Genomic DNA, 23,404 nt, shown 5'->3' on the forward strand with positions numbered 1-23,404 from the left:
GCAGTATAACTGGTCCATGGTAGAACTTTCAAGAGATAGGGCATTTCTTTATATTACTGGAGGATGGTATCACAGGGTGTTATTAGCTTTTACTTTTCTCCTTTGGGTTTGATGCACACATAAACACACACCTGTGTTTTTTTGTTTTGTTTTGTTTTTGTCTGCCACTTTACCGAAGGCTCTGCTAATTCTACTTCCCTTCACCCTGCAACATGCTCTGATTATATTTCTAATGCCTGTAGTAAGACAGATGCCTCTGTATATAGTGAAAAATGACAACTGCAAGTGCTCTTTTCTAACATGTTTTGCTCCTTAGAGGAAATTCCAATAAAGGCAATGGTTTAAAACAATATTGTTAGAGTGGTTAAGAAGATAAACAGTGATATTAAGTCTCTTGCTATAAATAAAAATAAGATCTATTTTAGTCTTTAGATACATTTATCGTCAAATGATATTAATTTTCACTTAAGTTGTAGTGTTTGGCTTGAATTGTCAACTTGACACAACCAAGAGTCACCTGAGAAGAGAATTTTAGTAAATGATTTTCTTTACCGGCTTGGTCTGTGTGGGAGCCTGTCTTATTCATTAACTGATGTGGGAAGACACAGCCCACTGTAGGTGGCACCATTCTCTACTTAGAGTTGTCCTGTATTGTGAATGGAGAAACTGAGCTGAGCTCAAGCAAGCAAGTTTGCAAACGAACAACAATGCATTTCTCTCTGCTTGTAACTGTGAGTGGTTGACCCCATCTCTAAAGTTCCTGCTGCAGTGACAAAATGACAATACTGGCTGTAACCTGGAATTGTGAAATAAAAACAAATCCTTTCACTTAAGTTGATTTTTGTTGGGATATTTTATCACAACACCAGATATGAAACTGGGACAGAAGCCATTCATTATACAGCACAGAAGAGAAATACCACTAAAAACATGTGTTGCCTATAGCACAGCTCAGAAAAGTGCAGTATATGGATGAAATCTGCTATGTGAGAGAAATACTACAAAACATCATTTAGTTGCTGTCTATATGAAATCCACTTATTAAAACTGACGTTGACCAGAAAATTTAACAGGTTTAATTTATAATTGTTATAGAGGTAAACTGTTGAAACTTATTCATTGAAACAATCTGACTAGCATTTATGCTTTACACACCAGACGTATATTAAAATTTTACTTCTAATTGTAAATGGACAAGCTGCCAGGACCTGATTTCTGTCTCCTACTTTTCATCTTGCAGTCAGATCTTAGATATCATTTGACACCATGGGGAAAAGAATGCAACATTTAGAACTACTGGGTGAGCTTGGGTTAATTAGCTTACTATGATTGTCTCTAGTTATTCCATTTTTTTTACAAGCAACATGACTTCATTCATCTTTATGGATTAAAAAAAATTTACTGTGCACTTATATCACATTTTTAAGCTATTCCTCCAATGTTGAACACCTAGATTGGTTTCCTAACAGCAATTGTAAATACTGTTGCAATAAACACTGATGTACAGTGTCTTTGAAATATGTTAATGGAAAATTTGAGGAGAGGTAACTAGTCAGGAATGTGAATTGCTTGTTTTAATACAAATATATAGAAGAATTTTATAAACTTAAAAATATTTTAGGACAAAAGGGATGAGAAAGAAATTAGGGAAACAACACCCTTCACAATAGCCACAAAGGACATAAAGTACCTTGGAATAACCCTAACAAAGCAAGTCAAAGACTTGTATGAAAAAAAATTCAAGTCTCTGAAGAAAGAATTAGAGGAAGATATGAGAAGATGGAAAGATCTCCCATGCTCATGGCTTGGCAAGATTAATATAGTAAAAACGGCCATCTTACCAAAAACAATCTACAGATTCAATGCAATTCCCATCAAATTACCAACACAATTCTTTACAGACCTGGAAAGAAAAATTCTCAACTTCATATAGAATAACAAGAAACCCAGAATCGCTAAAATAATCCTGTACAATAAAAGATCTTCTAGAGGCGTCTCCATCCCTGATCTCAGGCTGTATTATAGAGCAACAACAATAAAAACTGCATGGTACTGGCATAGAAACAGACTGGTGGATCAATGGAATCGAATAGAAGACCCTGACATAAATCCACACACTTATGGACACCTGATTTTTGACAAAGATGCCAAAACCAAACAATGGAAAAAAGATAGCATGTTCAAAAAATGGTGCTGGTCTAACTGGATGTCTACATGTAGAAAAATGCAAATAGATCCATACTTATCACCCTACACAAAACTGAAGTCCAAGTGGATCAAAGACCTCAACATAAAACCAGACACACTAAACCAGTTAGAAGAAAAAGTGGGGAAGAGCCTGGAACTCATTGGCACAGGAGACAACTTCCTGAACAGAACACCAACAGCACAGGCTCTAAGAACAACAATCAGTAAATGGAACATCAGGAAACTGAAAAGCTTCTGTAAAGCAAAGGATACTGTAGTTAAAACAAAATGACTGCCTACAGATTGGGAAAGGATCTTCATCAACCCTATATCTGACAGAGGGCTAATATCCAGTATACATAAAGAACCTGAAGTTAAACAGCAACAAATCAAGTAATCCAATTAAAAAAATTGGGTACAGAGCTAAACAGAGAATTCTCAATAGAGGAATAATGAATGGCAAAGAAACACTTAAAGACATGTTCAACTTCCTTAGTCATCAGGGAAATGCAAATCAAAACAACCCTAAGATTTCACCTTATACCCATCAGAATGGCTAAGATGAATAACTCAGGTGACAACACATGCTGGAGAGGATGTGGAGAAAGGGGAACCTTCCTCCACTGTTGGTGGGAATGTAAATTTATATAACCACTTTGGAAATCAATCTGGTGCTTTCTCAGACAATTAGGAATAGCACTTCCTCAAGAACTGATTGGCCTGCTCTTTGATCACCTCCCCCTGAGGAGGGAGCAGCCTTACCAGGCCACAGAGGGAGACAATGCAGCCACTCCTGACAAGACCTAACAGACTAGGGTCAGAAGGAAGAAAAAGAAACCCTCCCCTACCAGTGGAATTGGGGAGGGGCATGCGTGGAGAAAGGGGAGAAAGGGACTGGTTGGGAGGGGAGGAGGAAGGGAACTGGGGGGGAGGGATACAAAGTAAAAAAAAAAAAAGTGTAATTAAAAATTTAAAAAAAGATCCAGCAATACCACTCCTAGGCATATATCCAAAAGACACTCAAGTATACAACAAGGACATCTGCTCAACCATGTTTGTAGCAGCTTTATTCATAATAGCCAGAAGGTGGAAACAGCTCAGATGCCCCTCAACTGAGGAATGGATACAAAAATTTTGGTACATCTACACAATGGAATATTATTCAACAATAAAAAAAAAAGGAAATCATGAAATTTGGAGGTAAATGGTGGAAACTGGAAAAGATCATCCAGAGTGAGGTATCGCAGAAGCAGAAAGACCCACAGGGTATATACTCACTCATAAATGGATATTAGACACATAATATAGGATAAACATACTAAAATCTGTACACCTAAGGAAGCTAATCAGGAAGGATGACTCTGGCTAAAATGCTCAATCCCCATTCAGAAAGTCAAAGAGGATGGATATTGGAGGAGGGAAAAAACAGGGAACCTCTGCACAGAGGTAGCCTATGGCAGTTCAGTGTCCAAGTGGGTTCCATAGTAATGGGAACAGGGACTGTCTCTGACATGAACTGATTGGCCTGCTCTTTGATCTCCTCCCTGTGAGGGGGAAGCAGCCTCACCAGGCCACAGAAGAAGACAATGCAGCCACTCGAGATGAGACCTGATAGACTAGGATCAGAGGGAAGGGGAGAAGGACCTCCCTTATCAGTGGACTGTGACAGGGACATGGTGGGGAAGAGGAAAGGTGGATTGGGAGGGGAGGAGGAAGGGAGGTACAGAGGGGATAAAAAGTGAATAAACTGTAATTAATAAAAAGAAAAAAGTATTTGAAAAATAAAAAAATAAAAGGGGACAGTACAATAGATTTAAAAAAAATACTATTCATCAGTCAGAATCCCTTCTTTAGTAGGACAGGTTTTTCATCTTTCCCTCTGTCTGGTGTAGCAAACTGAGCTGATCAGAGGAGAAAAGCTTGTAACTCCAGTTTAAACCTACAAGAGCAGATCTAGGGTATGATGTGCCCCAGTGGCATTTAAATAAATTTCTTCTGGATAGAGTTTCTGGGAGTAACTGAATTACGGAAATGGTATAGTTCTCAGTTCCCAGTTCCTGTGCTTGTCTTATAACAAGGCAGTGACAGGTCACTCCACAATACCATGAAGGTCATCCATCAGCTTCCATGTCTATAGCTTGCACTGGTCTCCAGACTTCAATTGTGAGTGGAAAGTTCATCTCCCTCTGGCTGTGAGGCTCCTGCAGGAGAGCATTTCTTTCTGTGCATAGCACTTACCATAAAGGAAGAGAGGGAAACTTGGCCTCATTCTCACACCAGCACACTTCAGTCCCTGGTTCCACAGCCTGGACCAACCCCAGACCTCAGCTTGCGTCCAACCTTCAGTCCTACTTCTGCAGGCTCAGACCATCTGAGAGGCACAGGTGTGTCAGGAAGGAGAGAGGATAAGAAGTGTGCCAGGAGGAAGAGATTGAAAACTCTGGATCTCAGTTCACACTGGATCTCTTTTTCGTGCTTTTTAGTCCTGGGGTCTCCCTAAACAGCCCTTGGACACCACATAACGAACTGTTCTGCAGCATTCATGTAGGATGTGGAGCACTTTCTTTGGTGGTGCCCACTGAGGCTGGTCCTCATGCTAACAAGTTTGTGTCCTCCCCTGTCAGTTGCTCTGTGGAGATCTCACTGAAATTAATAAGTTTCTTCACAGCTATAGCCTTCGTAGGAAACATTACATTATGTGGTGCCATCCTTTTTTTTTCTTCACTGAGTCTCACTGCGGAGCTTTCAGTCCACCATTTTACCTGGAAGCAGTCTATAATTCTTTATCATTTGCCTTTCAGGTGTCATCAACTTTCTAAACACTTAAATCTATTAATACCAATCAAGTGCACGCTTCCAGTGTTTACCACTCCAACAAAGGGTCAGATTTTTTTTTTTTGCATCAAAATAAGACAGGTTGCATTTGTTTGTAAGGCTGGGGTGTTACAGACAGACCACTTCAAATAAAAGATGTAAGGAATAATGGGAGCAGAATGAGGCAAAGGAGTGCGAGGCCATTAGTAGAGGCAAAAACAAACAAAAAAATCTAGGAAAAAATTCAGACAGGTCATTTGAAAGCATCTCTTGTTATATATATAAACAAATCTAAACAGCAGTGACATTTTGCTTAGCACATGTCAATTAAGGTATTATTGAAAATGCTGGTATTCAATTATATATATATATAAATAAAACAAAACACATCTGTTCCCATTAAACATGTCTCTGATTAGTTACCTAGATATTAGTACTTTCATTGGCATATACTGATAAAAAAATAACTATTCAAATTTGTCCAAATTTAGCAGCAACTCAAAAAATGGATTATAAGTAAAGCAGATAAAGATGTGGCAGTTCTCTGTGTATCACCCAGCTTGAATATACATGTGTGTAACATTAATCTTTCCATTACCTCTATAAATTTGGTGCCAGCATAAATCTTGCCACAGATAAGAAAAATGAAGTAGAGAGAAGGCAAATGAACTCAACAAAGCAAAGTCACTCAGCCAGAAAGCAGATGATTTGGATTTCAGCATGTGGAGTCTAGCTCTGGTGCCTGAGCTTGCGCCACCAAGCTATCCAATGGTTGGGAGCCTTGGGGCTGAAGGTGATACTATGAGTTAAATAAAGATATTTACAACCAGTTGCCATCTCTATATACAATTTAGTTTTCAAGCTTATACTTCATAAACTGTAACTTCAAATGTACCCTGTCTGAATCTAGTAAACATTTTAATTACATTGAGGATGTTGCTTTAAGTATTCAAAACTTTAAGTAAAAACATACAGTACAAACTAGCCAATATTACATTTTATTTTCACTAGCTGGTTTTTGGCACAGATTTAAATAGTAGAATTGTGTTAGAATGTGAATTTGGCCTTCCTTCTGGGCTAACTACATCATGTATCTTGCCATTACAGTAGTTCTGGAGAGCTAAATATTTGTGACTGTGTTTAGTTTAGAAAATCTGCTTGTGCAATGACTTTGAAGCTGTATATTACAGATTCATCGCATCTGGTTCCTGTTTACAACTTCAGCCTTCTTACATATATTTATGAGAAACATAATGAAGTAAATTGGATGTCTATAAAGTTATTTTTACTAATGCAATTTGGCCTGACATAAAATCCCTGTGTTGAAGAATCATAAATTATTTCAAGCTCTCCGTTTTTAAATAACAAAGTAAATGTGTGAACAGGTACAAAAGAACAACAAACCATGAAACATTTTTATAACACTAAATACTACGTAGAAATAAAAAAGGGGTGTCTTGAATTCATCATTATAAAATAACAAAAATTAATATAGTGAACACACTGAGCAACTGCTAAGCATTCAGCATTATTATGAATATTAATCACATCCTTACAAAATTTATCTCAAGAGCTACCATGATCATTGAGGCAAGAACTCAAAGATGGAATAAGAATTTAAGAAACTTTCATGAAGTCCAGAGCAAGTAAGTTGCAGAAAGGGTCTTTGAGGGTAGGCAGTGTGACTTCCTGCTCTTCATGAAGAACCATTTTCCTTCATCACTTTACTTCATGGTTCCTGTCATCTTAGTTATATGTAGCTCACGCCAAGTGAAGACCATCCTTGTCTTTTCAATCAGCTCTAATCATCTATGTTCATCTATGTCCTGTAAATTTAGCCATGAGCTATTTTTAAGAAATTAATTATAATGATTTTTTTTATTTTCAAAACACACTTATCCTAGTATACAGCTTGCCTTACCACTTTCTTCAGACTTGTTACTATCCAGGTAACCGATAAGGGAGAGAGATGTTTAATGGAACAAAAGTGATTCTGTTTTCGTGTAGATAGCATAATTGTAGTCTACAATATACACACTATAGTTTTATGATGTATATGCTGTTGTTTTTTAAGGTAAAATAAATTGAGGAGGAACTTATGTGTTTTCTTCCCCCTAATTAACATTTACTTCAACCTGTTTAATATATATGAAAGATTTCTGGTTTTTGAAAACACTCAAGAAGAACCTAATAAAAGCCTTTAAGAGCTAATCAATAATTTTACAAACAATAACTTTTTAAAATCAACGTTTAAACATGTATGAATCCCTTGGCACTTTATATGACATCTTACCTTTGGAGTTGTGATTTTTATAATGATTCTCAGGACAGCAACATTAAGTTAATATAACTTTAAAGAGGGACTTTTGTTTTATGCTTGATTAACTACAATTGCACATGCCATGGAAAAGACATAAAGATTCTCCTCACTCAGGCTTTAGGTCATCTGATGAGTGTGGGGTCAATAGCTTTAGAGAATGGCTTGTTATAATTTGTTTGATGGTTCTGGTCTTTAATAACACTCAAGGAAAGTAAACACATTCTACATGCTGCATCGCAGCTATTGACTCCATGGTCTACTCAAATAGCACAACCCAGCACCCATGCTCTTACTCATCACACTGAAAGTGCTTCTCCAACAGAAATGACAATAAAAATTAATCCAAAGTGCTGACAAGATCTCCTCATGGATCTGGGTACCATTATTTTCTCAAAAAGCAAACAAGCAACCTAAATTCATCTATATAGATAAATAAAATAAATAAATAAAGAGAAGAAAATCAGAGGAATATAAAGTTACTATTTGTCAGAATAAAACATGGAATGCCCACTTTTCTAACTCAACACACAATGGGTCAGGAGACCAGCAGCCAGTGACTTGCACATGCATTTTCTCTCTAATACAGTACATTTTAGAATGAGGAATAATTGGAGTGTAAGGTTTGATTGTTTTGATTGTTTATAAAATCATATCTCATCAAGTAACTTCCAGGAACTCTTGTGTTCTTGCTCCAAACCACCACATGCTGCCCCAGAAATGTGAACCGTTTGTAGGTGTCAATTAAAGTAAAGAAATGAGAAAAACAAATATGAATAGGGAGGTCCTGGAGGAGCAAAGATAATGAAAACACAAAGCAGATTCCAAATTCACACATTTCACTATTTTCCTCTTTCTTTTGCCATGCCTTTCTCTCTCTTTCCATCAAACAGAATACATTTAAAAAAGAAAGTTTATCATATGGAGACATCATTTCACTCATGTTTCAATTCTGAATCCGTTTTATTAATTTTCCTTGCTTCTGAATCTAAAGTGTAAGCACAGAAAGTGGTCACAAGCAGAGATTAAAGGCATGCAGCACCTTTAAAAGAGAGCAACAGAACCAAAAAATCTGAGCACAGGGGTCTTTTCTGAGACAGATACTCCAACCAAGGACCATGCATGGAGATAACCTAAGACCCCTGCACAGATGTAGCCCATGGCAGTTCAGTATCCAAGTGGGTTCCATTGTAATAGGAACAGGGACTGTCTCTGACATGAACTGATTGGCCTTCTCTTTAATTACCTCCTTCTGAGGGGGAAGCAACAATTACCAGGCGACAGAAGAAGACAATGCAGCCACTCCTGACAAGACCTAATTCACTAGGATCAGAAGGAAGGAAAAGAAGACCTCCCATATCAGTGGACTTGGGGAGGGGCATGCATGCAGAGGGGGGAGGAAGGTAGGGATTGGGATGGGAGGAGGGAGAGAACCACGGGTAGGATACAAAGTGAGTAAAGTGTAATTAATAAAGAATTTTAAAAAAGAAAGCACTCCCATTCTTATGAATAAAGTTATAAAGTTTTCTTATGAAAAGGCCAAAGGTTCAATTATATTGGTCAATTCTGGATCAAGATATTTTGTTCTAGTTGTAAAAAAATTGTAGTTCTCAAACTTAATTGAATAAAGATTCATGTAATTCTTTTTTTTTTTTTTTAATCTGTCTAGCTAATGACCTCAGGTCAAACAGAGCTGAACATAAGTACACATCAACACACTCTAAATCAAAAGTCATAGTTCACTGGAAATTTTTATAATTATTAAAAATCAATATTCGATCTAGAAGGTGGACTCCCATGTGGGTTCATCATGAGGATAGAGACGTGTTATTTCTGTCACAGGCCGATCTACCCTGGCCACGGCATGATGTCTCATCCACAACGACTGCAAGGTGTTCCGATTCTGCAAATCCACGTGTCGTAAAAATATCAAGAAGAAGCAGAACCCACTCAAGGTCAGGTGGACTAAAGCCTTCAGGGAAGCAGCTATCAAAGAGCTCATGGTGGACAACTTATTTGAACTTGAAAAATATAAATTATCAGGGAGAGATATGGAATAAAACCATTGATGCAATGAAGAGAGTTGAAGAGATCAAACAGAATGCCAGGCTAAATTTATAATGAATAGATTGAAGAAAAACAAAGAGCTACAGAAGGTTCAGGACGTCAGAGAGGTCAAGCTGAACATCCATCTCATCGGGGCTCCTCTTGCAGACAAAGGAGAAAAGCTGGAGGGAAAAATGGTACAGCAGTCACGGGAGGATGTGGAGATGGAGGATGCTTTCTAATGGTGCTGCCTGCAACCAGCCCCGGGCACACTGGGAACCAGTGGAGACTGTGGTCCCCAAGTTATTGATTGGTTACATAAGGTCCCTCAGAGAGCGGTCATCCATGTGCTTCCCTCTTAAGCTGCAGCATGGAGAAGCATCTAGCTGTAAATGTTAGGTCTCAGCTCAGCATTCTGCCTCACTGTGTCAGGTTCATACAAACACAAAAGTTTGTGTTTAGATGAGGATATGAACTGTAGGCATAACATGGTTGAGCCATTGTATAATGGCACCTGGCAATATTTCTGTGCTGACTGTCACTAGCACAAAATTTGTAATGATGTATTTTCCTTGCACTTGGATATTCTGTTTATTTGGGTTACTGAAGTGGAGATCACACAAGGAATTAACTATTCTCCTGACAACCTCGGTCTCTTTTGTTTTGGTCTAGTCTGTTTATAGCTTCCTATAGTTACATAATGGCTGTATACGATGCATTATGTTGGGCTGTTGGACCTGCTTCAGCCATTTTAGTAGGCAGCTGTAATGTTGTGGCTGGGTAGGTTGAATATACTTTGCCTGGATGGTACGTTATTTTTGGAGAGTGCTCAGTTCCAGGTTATGACTTCTGTCTCAACATACTCCTCTCTCCCTCCAGCCCAGCAGTGGTATAGAAGCAGAAGAATTCTGATGCTTTTCAGAATTTATTGTGTCGTTTTCTTTTTTGTTTTTTTTTTGAGACAGGGTCTCTCTGTAGCTCTGGATGTTTTGAAACTACGTAGAGCAGGGGGCCTTGAACTCACAGGGATCCATCTGCCTCTGTCTCCTGAGCGCTGGGAGTAAAGGGGTGCACCATAATACCCAGCATTTTTTTTTTACTTTCTTTAAAAATCCAACCAAAGTAAAAGAAACTCTTGGTTTTGGAAAATAGAATTTATGGATAGAATGCTGCCTATTATTTGTATATAAATAAAACCCTTTATAAGGTTAAAAAATCAATATTCTATACCTTAAAATAAGATGCTCATTAAAAAATATAATATAGTACCAGGACCTAGTCTAAGAAAATGTGAACTTAGTGGCGAAGGTGGGGGTCATGAGCACTCACGGTATTTATGAAGGCCAAAGCATGGTTAGCAGGACTTGGTTCTCCCTTTCCACCATGTGTATTCCAGGCTCTGGTTCTGATCCTTGACAGCAAGCACCCTTATCCACTGAGCACTCTCAGAGATGAGCACTGATACTGTCCACCAGTGCCTCAGCTTTCACAGCCACACCTTTCCATGCTTCTGTGCATGCTTTGTGAATGCTAGATTCTATCGATTTTTCTAGCCCATTTTCCTACAGGAGTGAGGTAGCATTACCTTCCACATCTCACCCAGTGCCCACTGTGAGCTCATCATCAAGCAGGGTGTGCTGTGAGGTACAGGTTGAGGATCTCTTTGAGGTTTTGCATATGGCTGTCCAGCTGTACTGGCCCCCATTTGCTGAACCAACCTTGACTTTGCTAACAGGTTACTTTTCCACTTCCGCCAACGCCAACACTAACTGGAGCTCGTGTCAGTACAGGAGGTGGTAATAATTAACCTGGCTGTAACCTGGTAACACACGTGGAGCAGGTGTTTTTAAGAGCAGAAACACAGAAGAGGAAAAAAATTCTGTTTGGGACACTGGGAAAAGGGTTCCCACGTAATTTACATGGGTTTGGTTTCCAGCACTCATTCTGACATGTAACTGTCTATAGCTTCAGTTCCATTGTGTCTGATGGCCTCTTAAGCATCTTTGGAGACCAGATAAACTTGTGGTGCACCTATCGGCAAAATACTCATATACATAAAAAATACAATAAATAAATCTTTCTTTAAAAAATAAGATGATAACAGCATTAGGTCAGACATGGGGTCCTGCTAAGCACAGAATACCTGGAGCTGCACCTTTGACTCTGCTGAAGATAGGCATGTAGGTGATGAATCTGTGACCAATGAAAAAAACACCAGTTTTTTGTTGTTGTTGTTGGGTTTTTTTGTTTGTTTGGTTTGGTTTGGTTTTGGTTTTTCTTTTTTTTGGTAGATGAGGTATATGCTGTGGTATGTATGAATAAAAAAAAAGTCTCGGTCAGTGTCCGGAGCGGTGCCTACCAGACCATCTCTAAAGGCAGGGTAGAATTTGCAAGTCCATCTCCTTTTGTTTGTGACAGCAGGTAGGATAGCTTGTGAGGATCACACCTCTTCCTCAGGCTCCTTGTGGAATTTAAACCATTGTTCTGAGATGTTTCTACTCTGGCTTAGAAACTCTACAATAAAAAGACAGGCCTACAGTTACTGTAGAAAGCTAACTCTTGTGTAAACAGGACACAAATAAAGCAACTAGATACAATGTTGTGCAATGGGAGGAGCCAGAGGACAGGAAAGAGGGGAGGAGCTAGAGAGCAGGAGGTGAGTGGGAGGAGAAAGCACGAGGAGAGAGCACTAGGAGAGCAGAGCTGGAGGAGAGAGCTTGGAGGACGTGGAGCGTGAACCAGACCTAAGATTTCACAAAAATCAAGTATAATGTGGGAAATCTAAATGTTAGGAAACAGTGCTGGAGGCAGAGGAGGAGACAGAGACTTGAGACTTGCTGCTTGCACTGCTTGCACTGCTTGCTGCAGCAGCCTGCCTTTTGCTGTGGCTGTCAAGTCTGGACCTTTAAAAAGTTTCCTGTGTGCTGTGTGTTTATTTAAATAATATTAATCTTCACTCCTGACTCAAGAACTGTTCGACTGCTGGCTGGCTCCAGCAGGCCAGCAATGCACAGAATGGCCACAAGATGAGACAAAGCCATGGGAATTTCTAAGCAATTCATAGTCTCAGTCCTTATATTAGTGAAATAATATGTGTCTCATATTTTGGATTAAAAAAGGATAATTATTAAAAAAAAGATGTTCAAAAGTGAGTGATTGCTTCTGTTGTAGTCTATTTAATGACAGCATTCACGATGAACAACACTAATAATTACATACCTGAAATGAATAATGTTCTTCAAGCAATGACAAATGTTTCTGCTAGTAACGACACTTCAGAACTATGTAGCTTTGTAAGAGCCGAATATGGTTTCAACATTCACACTGTGTGTGCAACATTTGAAGACTTAGCTAAGGAAAACTCTTAAACATGTATAGTAATACATTCTTGATTGCAGGCCACATTCACATGAGCAAATAGAAAATTCTGATATTTATAAAGTTTGAATTTTAGCCCAACCTCACTTTAAAGCACACACATATTAAAACTCCGTTTCCTCTATAAGCGGAATATAGCTGTCAATAAATAAATATAATTTGGTCCTCTCTTTTTAGGCCTACTCTAAAACACTTCCAGAAAAATTAAAGATTTGATGATGTATTTTTAGCATGCTACAAGCTAATAAAATATAGAGGGCTTGCTGTTAATTTTTATACAGTGTTTAAATCTAAACTAAAATAATTTCATATATTTAGACTTTATGCTTAAATGCTGCAACTAATTAACACCAGCCATGTGTAGGTATCAACGTCCAACTATATCACATCCTGTGGTTTAAAACCCTCATCCTCTTCCTTAGTCACAAAAAATCCTGTCTGGGGTCAGGAAATCATCAACAGGGTTAGATGCCAGAAGGGCTAAACCTTTAGAGCTGACTTTCAGCTCTGCAATGCTGTGGTTCTGGGTCTAAAAGGCTCTCAAGCACGTGTCATATTGTTCTATGGCAACTTGTCATTTGGCCTGCTCTGGTGTCTGGAGATCTGTGTTCCAGAAGAGGCCTATAAAGATTGAGGGGAGGAGGCAATTCAACATGAACTGGGGAATTCCTTGGTATTAGGTCTGAAATCCTGAAAGTTGCTGGATGTGACTTTTATTTCATTCCTAGACAAAACAGGCAGGAACTCCTGGTATTGATGATCAAGTATTGATGAACTCCTAGAGTGTGTAAATTATTCTTATACAGATCTCAGGTAACTACAAAATCAGAGAAATCTCCCCTCCACAGTCCTCGTAGAAGATATGTTTGCCAATCAGAGCCTTATGAAGTCTTGCCATATGTCATCCTTATGGTCCCTGGGATGCAGCTGTGCAAACGCTGTCAACTCTCCTGTGAATGCTGCAGCTCTCCAAGCCAAGGATATGCATTAGCCAAGACTTTCAATGTGTGAAGAAAGGAAATGTGTGAAGCAGGTACAAAGCTTCAGTTACAAGTTCATCTGTTTGAGAAAATAGCACTATTTAGGGTAATAATTTAACTTCTGAACTCATTTAAACTCTGGCTATTTTGCTCACAACTGAGTCTAGCTGCCAAGGGGCATGTACATGCCTGGGGTCCATGCTCATACCCACTGAGTCATCTTTGGGATTCATATAGAAATCAGAGATTTCAACTGAGATTATATATCTGAAAAGCAAGCTTTCATCTATAAGGTCCTGTCTACCATCTCCCTCTACTACTTTCATGAATGCACTGAATACCTAAGGATTTGCTTAGTCACTGCAAAGTTCACCACACCATGCAAGCATTTGCAAGCAGCCTCAGCCCAGTGGCCTAGACACGCCAACATGTCTACAGTGAATCGCAGCTCTGCCATGAAAGTAAGCTCTAGGTTGCTGGAAGTTTAAAGCTGTGAAGGTTCTTTTCCATTCAGCTCATGGAGGGAGGCAAGTAAAGTGTGTGACTGTTCTTTCAGGGACTCCCTAAGACTGGGTCAAAGCCAAAAGATGTCCCCTCCTTTCTTGCTATCTCCATCCCAATGCTTTTCAATCAAGATATTCTCTTGCTTTTTCTTTTTTTCTCTCTCCAGTGTTTTCATGACCTCAACCCTTCTCTAGAGCCTTGGTATTAGTTTTATATAGGGGGGTCAAATTAATTGATAACACTTGAAAGTATAAGCAGCCCCAAAATAAAAGAAGCACCTTCTAACAAGAGCAAGGCAAGCAGGGCTGATGAAATGGAATTCTTTTTGATGCACATTTCTTTCCTATTATGTTTATTATGTTGGAGAGAAAAACACAAAATGAAAAAGTTATTTGTAAGGGACTGTGATGGCTAACCTTAATTGTCAAGTTAAGAGAATCTCAAATCACCTGGGAAATGGGTTTCTCCACACATTTTGAGGGACTGCCTTGATTACACAAATGAAGAAAGCCCATTTACTGTGTGTGCCAACATCCGTAGGCATAAGGTCATTGTGTAATTCAAATGCTAGTTGCTGTTCCCCCATATCTGATCGAAATCCTTGTTCTGAGAATCACCTGTCTCAATGTGTGTAAACACTGCTCCCCAAATGTCCCCTGATACACCAAGACATCAGCTGACAGCCAATCACTGAAGCAATTTACATGTTGGTCGGTGTATTGACAAATTAAAACGTAAAAAGTAGAAATGGGGCTAAGGTGCAACTCACCATTTGAGTGTTTGGCTATCACACTTGTGGCCCAGGGCTTGACCCATCACTATCAAAACCTTGGGGGTGGAGATGATCAAATCAATAAAATGTCAACGTAGAGTCTGGGTAGATGGCTCTGTGGGTAAGTACTTCCTTTGCAAACATAAGAGCCTGAGTTTGAATCCCCAGAACCCACAAAAAAAAAAAAAAAAAAAAAAAAAAAAAAGCTAGTCACAGAGACTGGCAGATCCCAAGAGCTTGCTGGCCATTCAGCCTAAGAGAAATGGCAAGCTTCCAGTAACACAAAAAATGATAAAAGACTTTTGACATTCTGATTTGGATTCCACATACAGTCACAGAGGTGTGTGTACACACTCATATTTTCCGGCATGCAACCCCCCCCATATAGGCATGCATGCACATATATGCGCATATGTGCACACATTAACATGTGTAGATGCACACACACATACATGCCCACACTCACAGAGGTGTTGCTAATTTCAGGACATGAATGTATTAGTATGAAAAAGTGAAATTCATACTAACTCCTTTCCTCTAAGGAAATAACACACTTTTTTTCAGTACAATCTAAATATAGGGTTTTTTTTTTTCAACTTTTGCCTTGGATACAGTGGACATGACATAACATGTAAGGTTTCAATTATGGATTATTCTTGCATACCAGCTGAGACCAACTTTTAGAATGTGTCCAGCTAGTATAATTAAAGTTATTTTGAGCCTGAATAATTACAGTGTAGAGTATAAGGATACAACTTATTTTAAGTGTCATCTCTCTGTACATGAAAATCAGTTACAATTTATCATGTTAAGTGAAGGAAACCCAATATAATTCCCTGGTGAGTAGAGCTTCTAGAACCTAAGAGCCTAGCACCAAGGCCTAGCTTTTGTATCTATAATATATTTATGACACTTTAAAGAAAGAAAATAGCACTGAGCGCTTGAAGAGAAAGCAGGGAAAGCACTCAGGACACAATTGGCAGAAATGATACCCAAAATGGAAATTAGATTAAATCAGAGCAGGCAAAGAAAACAGAATACCAGACTGACGTCTCTTTTTGAGATATAATCAGCATGACTCGTGGTGATAGGTTAGCACTTCAGCTGAACATTAACTTTCCAAAAGATTTTCATATCCCCGAGAAAGCAATGCTAGTGCTAAAAATCCAGGCAGCACTGCTGTCTTGAAAAGCAGCCTTCATTCCTTTTATAGGGCGAAGTTATAAAGGTCCCAAATGCACTAACAGTTTTTGAAATCATATGCCTTAGGAACATAAAAGAGAAAAAAGACCCTGTGAGAATTTAAGGACTATCACTCCTGTCATAAATTTAGAACTGTATCACTGATCTCACCTGTAACCCTGCCTTGAACATCTGAACAACTGAGCTGAAGATGACAGCTCCCTCCCCGAGCACCAGGACCCAGACATGCACACATGCTTACTATAAATGAAGAGAGGAACCTCCATGAACAGGTGTGAAAGAGAGGAGAGGCTGCATGTCTAGATCTTGAAATGATAAAAAAACAAACAAACAAAAACTGGAATTCTGTTAAAATGATTAAGAGAAAATTTTCTTTTAATCTGAATAAATCCACTTTTCAATTAACATGCAAATAACATCAGTGGTACATTTTATCATGTAAAATAATGGTCTTAGAATTTACTTCATGGAGTTCAGTTAACTATGGGTAGGCGGATGGCTAGATTCTTTGTGTATCTTGTACTAAAACTCTATGAACTCGACAATGAATTCAACAGCTATAGCACCACCATAACTCACCTTTATCTGTTTATGTTTGCACATCACCTGTATTTGCTTCTTAGGTAAACATGAATAGAAGTTTACAAGACAAGACTAAAAAAAAGAGTTATTTGATATTATTAAAAGAGCTTTGAGGCAAATAAAAAATGTGAGCAAATATCAATTTGCCCACTTCAAAATTTACTAAGAGCTACCTGGATTCTTTACATTACCCTACTAGTCAATGCAACATCAATCAATTCAAACCACAGAGCAACCAAAGTTTCTTCCACAGCTTCTCTTTTTCTCTGAATTCATGAAAGGAAATTAAAACAATCAGAGTTCTACAAATTTCATCTGCAGCATTTATCAGCACAATGAGCCCTGGGCTGTGATTCAGCTACTCTCCACAGACAAACACACTAACTTGACTCCAGTGTTATTATCTTTGTATGTATGTGATTGCCTCTGACTCCAACAATTGCCACATAAATATTGAAAAATTTTCCCCACACCCAGGAATTTCTTGCTCAGGCATCAGTGTCTGAAGGCCTCATCTGGAGTTAGAATTACAAAAACTTCTTAAAATAAAAACGGACATTAAAAAGTACCCATCCAACTCAGTCTGGGCGTTCATGAATACCAGTGTTTTATATGTAAAGATGCAATAGAGGACAGTGTCATTCTTATTTCTTACATCTAAATGTCATCTCTCACACTGTTGTAAGGAAGACAGTATAAAATAAACACATCTGAATTCATCTCCAAGCAGAAAATAAGAAATAAAATTTCAAAACCAAAGAAAGATTCTATTCTGTGTGACAAGGGGTAGGTTGGGAGATTGCCAGACAGAATTGTGAGCTGAAAGCAGAGGTCACCATAATTTCACAGAAAAGCAGATCAAGTGAGATTCTTGCATTCTACCTAAAACTGAACTAAAAAGCATTATTTTGATGGTTCTAATCTCTTAATAAAACGCTTCAATCTTAACTGATACTCTACAAAGCAAGGTTAAAACCTTTTAGCATAGCACTCATGGGAGTTCACATTCTGACCTCAAGGTAATTTCCTCTGCCAAAGCCAACCTCACGTTTCTGCTAAATGTCCCTTATGTGTAAGAGAACACTTGAGACTGATTTGCTCTGATCTCTGTCTGCATTGACCTCCCTCTTCCAAGTTTGTTTTTTTGTTTGTTTGTTTTTTGTTTTTTTTTCCTGGTGAGCAGCTCTTACTCATCATTTATCACTTTGGGAAAATCCTTCTATTCCCTTGCACATTTATACAGACTCAATAGGCCTATGTGGAACTCTTTTAAGGTTCATTATATTAGTATTTTCAAGAGATGCTCTACCATACCAAACAGTAATCCCTTAAATCAAATTCAGACAAGTAAGTTCATAATTCATAATGACAACACAGGTTATATTTACATATTTAGGAATATATATATATATATATTCACATATATTGTTGCTGTGTGTGCATATGTGTGCAATAAGAATTAAAAACAGAGACCATGATTTTAAAAAAGATCGAGGGGAAGGGTGCATGGAAATAGTTAGAGAAAGGACAGGGAAGATGGAAATGACTTCAATTTCAAAGAAAAATTTTCAAGTTAGAGTCCTCCTAAAGTCAAAAGAAATATACCAAAAACAAAACAAAAACAAAAAACATGCCAAGTGGAAGCGAAGAAGCAGATGAGAGAATGCGAGGCAGCAGTAGAAGAGCTTCACAAGCAGGTTCACACAAGTGGAAGCTGGTGAGATATTTCAGAGAGCAATGGTAGCTGCCATCAAGACTGTTGACCTGAGCTTGATAAGTGAGCCCCATGCATTGGAGAGAAGGGACTCCCATGAGCTGTCCTCTGATATCTACAAGTGCTCTATAGAATGCATGTACCCATTTCAGTACAAGATAAATTTAAAATGTAGTAAATGTTTCAAGTGGACTCTGGGATCCAGTTATACTACAAATTATCAGAAACACTGACCACTAATTTGCTTAACTTGATATGCTATGACTGCCAGTGTGCACGCTTCAGTGGGCTTTATTAAAATTCTACTATAGTAAAACAATTAGGATAATCTTAGACAGCTGGCATATTAGCATATATTTACCTACATTCTTTTCTAAATGAATAAAATCACCTTCCACTTGGTTGAACAGTAATTTGGAGGACTTTAAGGATCCAGTGAATCCAAAATGCTACACTGACCATGTAGGAGGCTGGTGAGGGCAAAAAAAGTTTGTTTTTTTTTTTAAAGAAGGGGTACTAGACCTATAAGATAGGATAAACATACTAAAATCTGTACACCTAAAGAAGATAAACAGGAAAGAGGACCCAGGTTAAGATGATCAATCCTCACTTAGAAAGACAGATGGAATGGACATTGGAAGTAGGAGAAAACAAATAACAGGGCAGGAGCCTACCACAGAGGGCCTCTGAAAGACTCTACCTAGTAGTGTATCAAAGCAGATGTTGAGACTCATAACCAAATCTTCGGCAGAGTGCCGGGAATCATATGAAAGAAGGGGGAGTTAGTATGACCTGGAGAGGACAGGAGCTCCACAAGGACCAAATATATCATGGCACAGGGGTCTTTTATGAGACTGTTTATCCAACCAAGGACCATGTAGTGATATAACCTAGAACCCCTGCTCGGATGTAGACCATGGTAGTTCAGTATCCAAGTGGGTTTCCCTAGTAAGGGGAACAGGGACTGTCTCTGACATGAGCTCAATGGCTGGCTCTTTGACCTCACCCCCCACCCCGAAGGGAGGAGCAGCCTTGCTAGGCCTCAGGGGAGGATATTGCAGCCAGTTCTGAAAATACCTGATAAGCTAGGGTCAGATGGAAGGGGAAGAGGACGTCCCCTATCAGTGGACATCCCCTATCAGGGAGGAGATGAGGGAGGGTAGGATTGGGAGGGAATGAGGGAGGGGCTACAGCTGGGATACAAAGTAAATGTCTTCTGATTAATATAAAAAAATAAAAATTATAAAATAAAGGAATAAAATCACTTCCTCTGGTTAAGATTTTAGAAGCTGGTCCAGAGCAAATTGTACCAATATTGTGACGTTGTTGGTGTCTTACTTAAGAGCATTGGAAACAGATGCTGAGTAGGATGCATGTGTGAGACAGATGGAACTTGTATTTCTATCGGATGAAATTAAAGATTTATTAAATATAATGACAAATACCACAAATATTAAACCATCTAAGAATAAATTTATCATGGGTTTGACAGCCATTTCAACAAAAAAAAAAATAAGAGGTTATTCCAAGAAATGAGATGATTAAATACATGGAGCTAATAGAGCACTGCAACTGAAAGCACTAAACTGGAGACTAATTTTATTAATACAGTACAGCTTGCACAGATTTAGAGCTCCAGATTAAATTTTAATAAGAGACAGTGGGGCTCCTAAATGTAAACTATTAGGCGATAGCTTTTAATTAGCTCTCTCAAGTAGAAACTGGTAAAACAAAGAATGGAGAGAGTTACTCTCCATGCACTACAGAAGAGGCGGCAGTTTCTAGGGACCGGGGACCCTCATGGCTCCCACCACCTTCATTGTTAAGTGACTGGAATTGCCTACCATAGAGAAATACAGCTTTCATTTTGTTTTGAAGCAGACAATCATGTTGCCCAGGCTGACCTTCAACTCCCTCCAAAGAAGAGTCTGGCTTTGAACACTTTCTCCTCTTGCCTCTACCTTCCTTACAGTAGGATCACACATGTACACACACCACTCCCAATGACTCCACCCACTGTCTGCTGTCTACTTTGAGAACTTTTGACAAAAGAAAGTTTTGAGGTCATCTGTAATATCACCTAAGTAGAAAATGTAGGAATTTTCTCTAAACAAAAAGAAAATTGCCAACTATAATTTTGAACTTCCATTAACAACTTTACAATGAGCAAGGATTGGCTGCTAAATGTGCTTATAATATTTCTTTATGTGATTTCATAAAGGCTTATTTTAAATAGAGGTAAAATTTGTTCTCATTGTAAATCTTATTTTCAAGAAAAGTAAATCATGTAAGAATAACTTAGGAAAGAAAGGAGAACTTCAGCCAAATTAAACAGTCTTCCTTCCCTTTCTTACCACCTTCAGTATAACATATTATGCTAAATTTTATCATCTTGGAGGAATATTAGATTTGTATAAATGTTGTACATATTCCTCATCACAATGAAATAACATGTAGCATATAAATTTAAATTTTCATCTTATTAAACAAATATGGATACATCTCTTCCTAATGAGAAAAGTGTTGGAATTAAATACACTGGAATTAATACATTGCCATTGTTGTAGATACTTACGTTACCATTTCTGAGTCTTTATAACATATATCAACCAGTTAATTCCACAAATATTGAATATGTATTATGTTCTAATCACTTAAATATAGGAATGTAGTTGATACAGACTAGAGAAGAGAGGAGAGGAGAGAGGAGGAAAGAAAAGGGAAAAGGGGAGGGGAGGAGAGGAAAGGAGAGGGGAGGAGAGAGAGAAAGTAGAGTCAAGGAATGAAATCAGTTAGGGTACTAGCATGGCAACAGTGCAGGATAGCAGAGTTGAGGAGAATTTGAAAGGCTTGAGGTACCTTTTGAAGATAGAACCAGTAGATTTTTCTGATATGTTGGATGTGAAAGATGTGAATAAGGGAAGAATCTACATTCCCTTTAAAACAATTCAGCTGATCAATAATGCTGATAATATTGACTGAGATAGGAAGAACAGAAAAAGTAATTTGTATGAAGAACAAGGTGAGACTCAAGTAATCTGCTACTTTCAAAATTAGGATATATTGAGGTCTTTTCCTGCTGCCTGTGGCTCCAGATGCAGAACTCTCTATTACCACGTCTGCCTGCATACCACCATGTTCCCACCATGATAACAATGAACCAAGCCTCTGACACTACAACAGTTCCAGCCTCCGGCCCATGGCACACTGAGTCACCTTCCCAAAGAGATTCTCCTAGCTGAACCCCAGGTTAGAAGCCTCTACCACAGTCCCCTGCCCAAAGATCCAACCAGGACATAGCCAGCAGAGGAAAGCTGCAGGCTAGTCTCTGAGTTCCATATCCAGCCCAGGAATCTACACACCTTCGTGAGAAAGGCTCCAGGTCCCCTGGATCATCTACCCTCCAGCCCGGGGCTCTACCCACTTTCACAAGGAGTCTTGCAGGCACAAGAAACACCCAGCCAATACCAGAGATGACCAGATGGCTAAAGGCCAGCATGAGAAAACAACCAAGAATAGCCAGAGAGCAACATGGCACCACCAGAATGCAGCTATCCTACTACAGAAATATCTGGATATCCTAACACAGCTGAAATACCAGGAAATGACCTTAAATCTATCCATAGGAAGATGATAGAGGCCTTTAGATGAAACAAATAAATCCCATAAGGAAACACAGGAAAATACAATTAAATAGGTGAAGGAAATGAATAAAATGGTTCAAGACCTGAAAATGGATATGCAAACAATAAAGCAAACACAAACTGAGGGAATGCTGGAGATTAAAAACTTAAGGAGAAAAACAAGAACTACAAAGTATCACCAAAAAAATACAAGAGATGGAGGAGAGAATCTCAGGCGTAGAAGATACGATGGAAGAACTCAATACATTAGTTAAAGTATAAATGATAAATTTAAACATTTCCTGAAACAAAACATCCAAGAAATCAGGAGCACTATGAAAAGATGAAAACTAAGAATAATAGGAATAGAAGAAAAAGAAGATTCCAAGCACTGAGAACCATAAAACATTTTCAACAAAAACATAGAAGAAAAATTTCCCAACCTTAAGGAAGAGATGCCTACAAACATACAAGAAGCTTACAGAACACAAAAAAAGATTGAAGCAGAAAAGAAAATTCTCCTGCCACATAATATTCAAAACACTAAAAGTATAGAACAAAGAAAGAATATTAAAAGCTGCAAGGGGAAAAAAAACAAGTAATATATAAAGGCAGACCTATCATAATTACACATGACTTCTCAACAGAAATTCTAAAAGAAAGAAGTGCCTTGGAAAATGTCTTGCAGAGCCTAAAAGACCAGAGATATCAGCCCAGACTATTATACCCAGCAAAATTTTCAATCAGATGAAGAAAATACAATATTCAATAACAAAACCAAATTTAAACAATATCTATACACAAATCCTGCCTTTCAGAAGATACTAGAAGGAAAACTCCAAACTAAGGAGGTTAACTATACCTAAGAAAAACACAGGAAATAACTCCACTGCAGCAAAAACAAAAGTCAAGAAGGAAACACACACACAGACACATGCACACACAATCAACAATATTAAAATAACATGAATTAACAATCATTAGTGATTATATTATTCGGCATCAATGGACTCAATTTCTGAATAAAAAGATACTGACCAACAGAATGGATGTAAAAACTGGATCTATCAGTCTGCTGCATACAAGAAACAAAACTCAGCAACAAAGATAGACATTACTTAAGAGTAAAAGCCTAAGAAAAGATTTTCCAAGCAAATGGTCCCAAGAAGCAAGCTAAGTACCCATTCCAGTATCTAATAAAATAAACTAACGATGAAAATTAATCAAAGGAGATAGGAAAGGACACTTCATACTAATAAAAAAAAAACCACCAAGATGACATCA

At 38.3% G+C, this 23,404-nt stretch overlaps 1 protein-coding gene and 1 pseudogene across 2 annotated transcripts in view; one reads left to right on the plus strand and one right to left on the minus strand.

The window, feature by feature from the left end:
- The window catches only part of Cfap299 (cilia and flagella associated protein 299), a 555,552-nt gene that overhangs the window by 412,088 nt on the left and 120,060 nt on the right, over positions 1-23,404 (minus strand). The window lies entirely within an intron of this gene.
- Positions 9,129-9,606, plus strand: LOC129667077 (probable ribosome biogenesis protein RLP24; annotated as a pseudogene).

Source organism: Psammomys obesus, unplaced genomic scaffold, assembly GCF_907164565.1.
Source record: "Psammomys obesus unplaced genomic scaffold, mPsaObe1.curated_primary_1811, whole genome shotgun sequence".
Lineage (NCBI taxonomy): Eukaryota > Metazoa > Chordata > Mammalia > Rodentia > Muridae > Psammomys > Psammomys obesus.